Source organism: Macrotis lagotis, chromosome 5 (genome assembly GCF_037893015.1).
Source record: "Macrotis lagotis isolate mMagLag1 chromosome 5, bilby.v1.9.chrom.fasta, whole genome shotgun sequence".
Classification (NCBI taxonomy): Eukaryota; Metazoa; Chordata; class Mammalia; order Peramelemorphia; family Peramelidae; genus Macrotis; species Macrotis lagotis.
Window position 1 is genome coordinate 266,302,019 of NC_133662.1, and position 9,363 is coordinate 266,311,381.

Here is a 9,363-nt window from a genome sequence, read left to right on the forward strand (position 1 = left end):
TACTAGTCATATATTATGATGCTACCCCCATGCACCTGCAATAACTTTTCTTCATTTCTGGAATCAACTCCATCATCTCCAGATGAACGAACCTTGATCTATTTGCAAGGCCCAGCTCAGATGCTACTCCTTTTGTGATACTTGCCTTGATTTCATCAAGCTGTTAGGATACTGGTCCTCCTCAAATTGCAGAGCACCATTTGGGATAGCTCCCTTTTTATGGAGTTCCTAACCCCATATTTGTGTCAATCACCTGACCCTTTCAGTTCCCTCATCTCAGTTCCCTCAGTTTCCTCATCTATAAACTTGCAGTGATCATACCAAGGTCAGATGGAAGGGGGTAACATTTACACATTAAAATTCTGGAGAAATGTCAGCTATACACTTTCTTTCCACAATGTATCATAAACTCTGTTATATGCCAGGGTCTGGCATGCAACAAAACCACAGATTTCAGGCTAGAACTCTGATTTAATTACAAAGAAGGAAACTGAGACCTCAGGAAGTAAAGCACCAGAATCCCAAAGATCTAGCCTGTCTTTCTGTATCCTGACTCTACCATCCAGGCTGTTGGTTAGTGAACGGCAGAGCTGGGATTCGAAACTGGGGCCTCTGACTGCCCAGTGAGCATTCCTACTGTAGGGTGTGGAGTGTGAATGTCCTAACCTCTGCTCTGTCCCATCCTACAGACCCCCACCCTTCCCAGATCCTTGATTTCTGTAACAAGAAAGGACTGAGACGAGAATCATCCCAGAGGAAAGAAGATGAGAGCAAGAGGAAGGAAGAGGTCTGGAGGTCACCACCATTCCTACATAATTGGGGCATCACTGTCAGCTAGCACAGGAGAGCATCCTAGGAGAGAAAGCATCATCATTTTCCTGTCAGAGTAATGTGATTATTCAGATAATATTTATTGCCCTGATGAAATGAGCTTACTTGGTGCTTGCGATTTCCCTCTGAATGTGGTCCAGTTATGAGGATAAAGAAAACCAAAGACTTATAGACCCCGAGCTGGAAGGGACCCTGGAGATGACCTCATTCAGTTCTATCTACACTGAAGCAAATGAGGCCCAGAGAGGGAAGGGGACTGTCCAGAATCCAACAGGTAGTAATAGGAGACCCTGGATCTCCTCCCAGATCTTCCAGCCCCAAGCCCAGTTCACTCTCTACTCTCCTACCCTGCCTCCTGCATCACTCAGAAGCCTTCAGTCCCTATTACCTGTGGAGGCAAGGTCAGACTCTTTATCCTTGTCCCCGTATCCAGGGCCCGTCACTATCTAGCACCAGTTCTGCCTGTCTGGCTCTGGCTTCATGACTCCTTCCATGCAATCTTGGCTTTGTATCTTCCTCAGGACCTAGCCAGACCACCATATATGTAAATATTTGATAGCTATTTGTAACTTGATAAATAATCCCTGACTTGATTTGATACAAATGAGGGAATGTTTGACCCCTACCCTATTCCTAACTCTATTCACCTCATCTCTCCTGCCTGCATCAGCTTCATTTCCTCCATCTTCCTACCATCTCTCTCGACCTGCTCTGCTGAAGCTTCCCATCCTGTCCACCATAGTTACCTCCTTTCATGGCTTGTATCTAGTCACTCATCAACTGGCCAGCACACAAGTTATGGACAATGTATAGAGAAAATGTTCAACCTTTTGAAGAGTCAGTGTGAGCACACCTACTGAAACATCACAATGCGGTGTGACATAGGATTGGCCCCACCCAAGGCTTTGAGTTCCATACCCAGTACCCCACATTCTATTCCTTTGGAAGACACATAGCACTGCTGACATGCCCACAGCTTCTTCAAGACAAACCAGGGTATGACCAATGGCATTAAAATCATGGTAGCCCCTAATGCTTGCAAAACATGAAAAGAGAGAACTTGTGTGGCACTTTGAAAACAATGCTTAATTTGGACCAAATTAGAGCACATCATTGTGCCTCTTATTTCTGGCCTTGGAGTCAGGAAGATGAGAATTCGAATTCAGCCTTAGACACTTGCCACTTATTTGCTGTGCGACCCTGGACGAGTGACTTAACCCTGACTGTCTCGCATCCAGGGCCATCTCCAGTTGTCCTGATTCATAATCTGGACAATGGACCCAGATGGCTTTGGAGGAGAAATTCATGTGCTTGTCATGGCATCACCTCCCTAATGGCATGGTCTTCTTCAAGAATGAAGGACATCATCATCATAATGAATGACAAAAGCAGGTGATATGATCAAAGATCTCATGAGCCATTTTTTTTAAATGAAGAAACTAAAGTAGATAACCTTTAGGCCTTTGCTATCTTCCAAAGCCTATAATCAGTTAAATAAACCTAAGAGATGGAAACCTAAGTCTTCTGCTCACTCTTTGGAGTCACTTTGAACGGTTTGAATCCTCCTTCTGATTTCTGACTGTTTCCTTATCTGTACAGCCAAGGATTGAACTAAATAGTTTATAATAGACATTCCAGGTCTTACTCCTTGATGAAGAGAAACTTTTGGTGAATGAATCTAGGGATCAGGGTCGATAAGAGCTGACACTTTCCATTTACTCGTATTTAGGGAACAATAGTAACTAATACATTGACAGCAGGAGGGCGGGTAGGCTCTGAGCACAAGAGGGTAAATCCAGAGAGCTACAGGAGTAGAATTCTTTCCATTCCTTTCAAAAAATTATGAACCTAGAGATGTCTAGAAACATTTGTCTCCCAGCCATTCAAGTGCCCTTAGAGATCATTGTTGTCCTTCACAATAGAATAGGGCCAAAAGGACATTATGATGTTAGGGTCAATTTACTGGATGTCCTATGGTGAACCCCAGAAATAACTAGAGTAGGACATGAATTTCAGACTGAGAAATCCAAGTGTTCCCAAGCTAACAATGCATAGAGATCACCCAGATAGACCTGAGTTCAAATCATGCTTCTCAGGTTTATGAAGTGTATGACCTGAGTTGCGTTACCTTTTCTGAATTTTGATTTCCTCATCTGTGAAATGGGGTAATGGATGGGGATTTCTACTAGAGAAGCTCTGAGGTCTTTTCCAATTCTACAACTGTGAACTGATAACTTTTTCTGGATGGTGAGAAAGAGCACAAATAGAGGCCAGGTAGATGCCTCAAGACCTGGGTTCCTCAAGTCCTGTGTCACAGAAGTTGATTGGAACTCTAGAGGTTTCGGATAAAGACTTGGATTCATGGCAACCATTAGGAGTCACTCTCTGTTTCTCTCATCTAGCACTCCTCTTGGGGCCAGGGACTTCCAGGTTTGAGAAGGTTTGGACTCCATTTCTTTGGCAGATTGTTTTGGCAACTGCAGGACATCTGGACATTGTATATCAGTTAGGGTCTCTGTAGTTTCTGGTGCATCATACCTATGCTTAATACAATGTCATCTCCAAACCTTATTTACTCTATAGTCTAATCTGTATAGAACTCAGAAAAATGACCAGGAATAAAAACTGCTAAGTCCTCTTAGTAGTCAGATTTCATAAAGCTGTTATAGTTTCCACACAGAGGAATTCCTCTTTGACCTTCATTTAGCCTAGAAATTTCAGAGCCTATTTACTCTTACTTTATGCATAATTCTAACTGACATAGTAATATGTAAGTTAAAAAGTAGGGCAGGAGGATTTCTGGAGACAATACATGTTTATGAGCTATAAAAAACTGACCCTGGCAGCCTGAGGGAAAAAAAGGAAGAGACAGAATATATAAACTTCAGATTAAAGACCTCAAGTATAGTTGTAGGGCTCTTAAGGATTGGGAGGCCATGCTCTTACATCCTTCAGCTTTCCCCTGGGAGCATTGTGGTGCAATTGTTTATATTCCCATTGATGCCCCGGAGTCACAAAGGAAGGGTAAATTATGTCTAGTCTACTCCATTTAGGAAGCGTAGTGAGAAAGGTTAATGAAGCGGGTGTGGTCTAATGATTCTTTACCAGAAACTCAGGAAGGGACATAGCACTGCTATGTCCAACCCAAGTCCAACCCAAGCCTGAAGAGAAATCATACTATACCAGACCTGACTCATGGCTCTCTGCTTGGATACCGCTATCCACTGAGACAGCAGATTCTTTCACCCTTGACCAGCCCTCATTGTTAGCAAGTTTTCCCTTGAATCTTTCTCATCAGCTTCCATCCATTGTTTCAGCCTCTTCCCTCTGGGACCAAAAAGAACAGGAACAAGAACCCTCTCCCACATTTCATTCTTTCAGATACTTGAAGTTAGCGTAGGTCCTTCCCCTCAGCAGCCCCCATGAAGTCTTCATCAATCTAAGCCTCTTGTATTCCCTTAACTGGCTCTCATAGGCTATGGCATATAATGTACCTAGAATTGGAACCCAGGTCCTCTGGCTATCATCTATCACTCTGTCCACTATATGCTAATGCCTCAATTTCTCCACCAGTAAAGGGATAGGGTAGATTAAGTTGACCTATGAGTTTCTATCTCTAAATTCTATTTCTCATGCGAAATGAATTAATATTACCCATTAAGCTAAAATGAAAAAATGTTACCCACTGAGATAAAATAAAATTGTTTTAATTATAATAATAGCTACCTTTTGCTTTGAGATAAAATGGTGAATTAAGATAGACATCATTTTATAAATATTTAATGACACCCAATTCATAGATATTTATTAAGTACCTACAATGTGTTAGACACTCCAAAGAGCTAGCATTCTGAGGAGAGGCTTTGGTAGTGACAGGATATTCAAAAAATGCATTTGAAGTCGTTTGGGGCCTGAAAGTGTTGGGGGGGGGATTTTTTAAAAGCAAATTGTAAGTCATGATGGGAGGCTGGTCCATATTTACACACATACCCCAAGGCAAAGGAATACTGACCTTTTCAGTAAGTATAAATCACTACTCAATAAATCGCCAGCTAGGGCTAATGTGGATTTATATCAGCTGTTCTGTCAGAAAAATCCTCTAACATCTGAAACTCTCATCAGACAATACCCAGCATGTTCTGCCTGTGCATGAGTCATTTGCAGCCCTATTCATACTCCCAACATCCATTCATGCTCAATGGGTTTCCCGTTTCCTCTCCTCCATGTCCTTTTCCTATGACGGATTGTTTATAAAAGCTCTAAGTCTGTGCACTTGCTGGACGGACATGTGGACCTTCCACATACCCGATTGAAAGCTGGTCCTCTGCCAACAAGGGCCAGCCAAAGCAGTTGGCCTGAAGTTCCCTGGAAGTGCGTACTTGCAGAGGTCATTGTTAGTCTGTCCGGGAAGGACTTGCTGGACACACCTGCTGAAAGTAGTGCCATTCAATGATTCTTTGGGAGAATCGTTCTGATTCACTTATCAGGCTTCAGTCCCTTTTGATTTATTTGTAGGTTAGAAAGATCTTGATTCTTAAGATGGTTTCTTTTAAAACTATTATAGTCATTTAGTAAATGTCAGCAAATGAACATTTCAATATGCAAAGAATAACTGAAAAGATATATAAACTATGAATTTTTAGAGTTTTGCTTTTTTCTAAATATTTCAAATTTAATATGGCAGCTTCAGTGTCATTTGTTCTAAACATCTTTTTACTCTTCAGTTTATTTTTTAAATTTGTTTTTTAATTTTTTTTAATGGAGTAATGGGGACAAGTGACTAGCCCAAGATTACACAACTAGTAAATATCAAGTGTCTGAGGTCAGATTTGAACTCAGGTTCTCTTGACTCCAGGGCTGGTGCTCTCTTCACTGTGCTCCCTACTTGTCCCTCTTTAATTTATTTTTAATGATTTATTCATTGTCTTTTCTTTCTTTACTTTTCTTAGGATCACTATCACGTTCCCTCCACACTTTCCTTTCTCTCACCACCAAAAGGAAAGCAAAGTATCCGACCTTGTGACAAACAAGTATGCCAAGGTAATTGAGTAGGGCAGAAAAATGGTGCTAAATCTGTACCACTAGTTCATCAGCTCTGTGCCAAGAAAAGGAAATACATTTATTTTTAGTCTTCTGAAGTCGTTTGCACTAACCAAAGTTCTTAGTCTTTGACAGTTAATTTCCTTTACAATGCTGCCATCAGTGTACAATTTTTTCTCTTATTTCTGCTCCCTTAATTTTGTGACAATTCATATAAGCCCAGGTTTCCCAGAGCCTGACCCTCCTATCATCCCTATACATTTTTTTTTTAGGTTTTTGCAAGGCAACAGGGTTAAGCGGCTTACCCAAGGCCACACAGCTAGGTAATTATTAAGTGTCTGAGCCCAGATTTGAACTCAGGGACTCCTGACTCCAGGGCCAGTGTTCTATCCACCGTGCCACCTAGCCACCCCATCCCTATACATTTTGTTCAGTCATTTCCCAATTATTTGTTTTTAGCTCTTTGCCACAACAAAGAGAATTGTTAAAAAAAAAAAAAAACTTTTATCTGGAGGGACATTTTGTATATGTTTTTGGAGGTTTAAGTGCAGTAGTAATGATATTTTTTTGGTCCTTCATTTTCAGAGAAAACCATGACATCAGGGAAGTGCCATGACAAGCAAGTGAAATGGATTTTAGTGAAAGGGTACTGTGTTAAGTCACCAGCCTCACTTTCTCCTCCAGAACCATCTGGGTCTAGTGGTTAGGTATGAATTAGGACAGCTGGAGATGATCCTGGATGTGAGGCAGTCAGGGTTAAGTGATTTGCCCATAGTCACACAGCTAATTATATTTATTTGGCAAGTGTCTGAGATAAATTCGAACTCCCGTCCTCCTGACTCCAAAGCAGGTGCTAGATTCACTCACCACCTAGCTGCACTAATATAATTGAATCAAAGAATATATATTTAGTTTAATAACTTTAGGGACAAAGATTGGAGTTCTTTTCCAGAATGTTTGGAACAGTCCTTCCTCAGCAGTGCATTTATGTGTATGGTCTGAAGTAGTTTGCCATTTTTTTTTTTGGTTACTTTGCCATTCTGAAGGATGTTAGGTGGAATTTTTATTTTTCTTTCTCTTTTATTAATGATTTAGATTATGATTTTAGTTGGTTGTTGGTAGATTAGCTTTTTTCTTTCAAAACAGCAATGACCTTTGACCATTTCTCTATTGAGAAATAGCCATTGTCCTATATTTGTGTCATATCTTTAAATACCTAGATTATCAGAACTTTTTCAGAAAATTTTTCTGCAAAGATCCCAGTAAACTATTTTCCTTTTCACGATGACTTCATTTATTTTGTTTTAGTCTAGAGACATTTCAATTTTATGTAACCAAAATTGTGCATTTTATCTTCCATGGTCCTCTGCAGTTTAGTCATTGGCTCTTTTCCTATCCATAACTGTGAATGATTGTGAATGATTTCTCCTTCCTTATTCCACCTATTTGCTTATGATATCATCTTTAATATCCAGGTCATATATATATCCATTTAGAGTTTATTATGGTATGTAGAATGCAATATTGATCTAAACCAATTTCTACCAGATTATATTCCAACTTTTCCAGATTTCTTTGTCAAATAATGAGTCTTTTTCTCACAATTTAGAGTTCTTGTATTTATCAAACCTTATGTTTCATTATTGGTTTTCTTCTGATTCTTGTGAGTCTAATCTTCTATAGGGATAACTTTTTCTATTTTTTAACCAATACTCCAAAATTTTGATCATGATTGATTTCCAATATATTGTTTTATATTTATTATAGCTGGGCTCCCTTCTTCATGCTTTTAAAATGATTTCTTTAGGATTCTAGACCTTTGGGACAGCTGGGTGATGCAGTGAATAGAGCACCAGCCCTGGAATCAGGAGAACCTGAATTCAAATTCGACCTCAAACAATAATTACCTAGCTGTGTGACCTTGGGCAAGTCACTTAACCCCATTGCCTTTCAAAAACCTTAAAAAAGGATTCTACACCTTTTTTTTTCTTCAGTTAAATTTTGCTATTTTTTTCATTCCATAAAATGATTGATGGGTAGTTTAGTACATTATTGAATCTACAAATTTCTTAACTAGCATTGTTGTTTTTATTATATTGGCATTCCAAGCAGTTTCTATTTCTCCAGTGATTTAGATCTATTTCTGTAATGTGATTTTGAAATTGGGTCCACATGATTTCTATGTGTGTCTTTGTCACTAGATTTTAAATTCTTTATTTATTTTGAATGGAATTTCTTTTTCTATTTCATTGTGCAGGGTTTGTTGGTAATCCAAAAATAGTCTGACAATTTTGTGGGTATATATATATATAATATATATTATATATATATATATATATAGTTTATACAGAGAGAAGGTAATGTAGCATTATGTGTATGGCTATATAAAATGCTACATTACTAGCTATTGTTTCAACTAGTATTCAGGTGACTTTTTAAGTTTTCTTTTTTTCAGTATAGTGACATTTCATCTGAAAAAAGAATTTTTCCCCTAGCTTATTCTTATTTCCTTTCCTTTTTTGCTCATGTTGCTATGGCAAAGATTCTAGAATAACTTAACTGGTAATTATGAGCAGCCCTGATTTATTTCTAATGGTATTGGCAAGGCCTTCGGTGTTTCACCATTATGGCTAATGTTATCTATTGATTTTAGATAGACACTACTTGCCATTATATTTGTTATTAAAATGTTTTAGGCTTGATGCTGTGTTTTATTTTAAAAATCTATATCTAATTGGATATCATGTGATTTAAATTATTTTATATAATTATTATATTTATGTAATTACTATCTCCATATAATTGTATCCATTATATCCATATACTCATTGTATCTGTATAATGATTTTATATAATGATTATATCCATTGGGACACCTTGTAATTTATATTATTTTTGCTATAAATATGGTTTCTATAAATGTAAATATATTTCAAATCTTGGAACAAACTTGTACTTTTGTCATAAATAAAACCAGTTCATAATGCAAAATCCTTTAAATATCCTGTAAACTCTTTACTGATATTTTAGTCAACATTTTACATGGGCACTCATTAGAAATATTGACCTATGGTTTATTTCTCTATTTTATGTCTTTTTGATTTGAATTTCAGAATCATTTTAGTGACTAGGAAGAGTTTGGCAAGAAATATAGTCAAATGCTCTCAGTTTTCAAATGAAGAAACTGAGAAACAATATATCCATGAGGAGTAAAGGAGCTGTTCAAAGTCACACAGCTAGGAAGCAATCATTAGAATGGGATTTGGACCCTGATCTGGGTCTTTAAAGTTAGGGTTCTCACATGTCACTTTCTAAAAGAACAGAACTCATTTGACTATAAGAAGCATTTATTTAGCTTCTACTAAAGTATCAGACATTATACTAGACTGGGGAAAGAAGGATAACAATGACCTTGAGGGGCTTTTATTTTATCACAGTATTCATGGGCAGGAAAAATAAAATTAAAAATAAAACCCCCCAGTATTTAACACT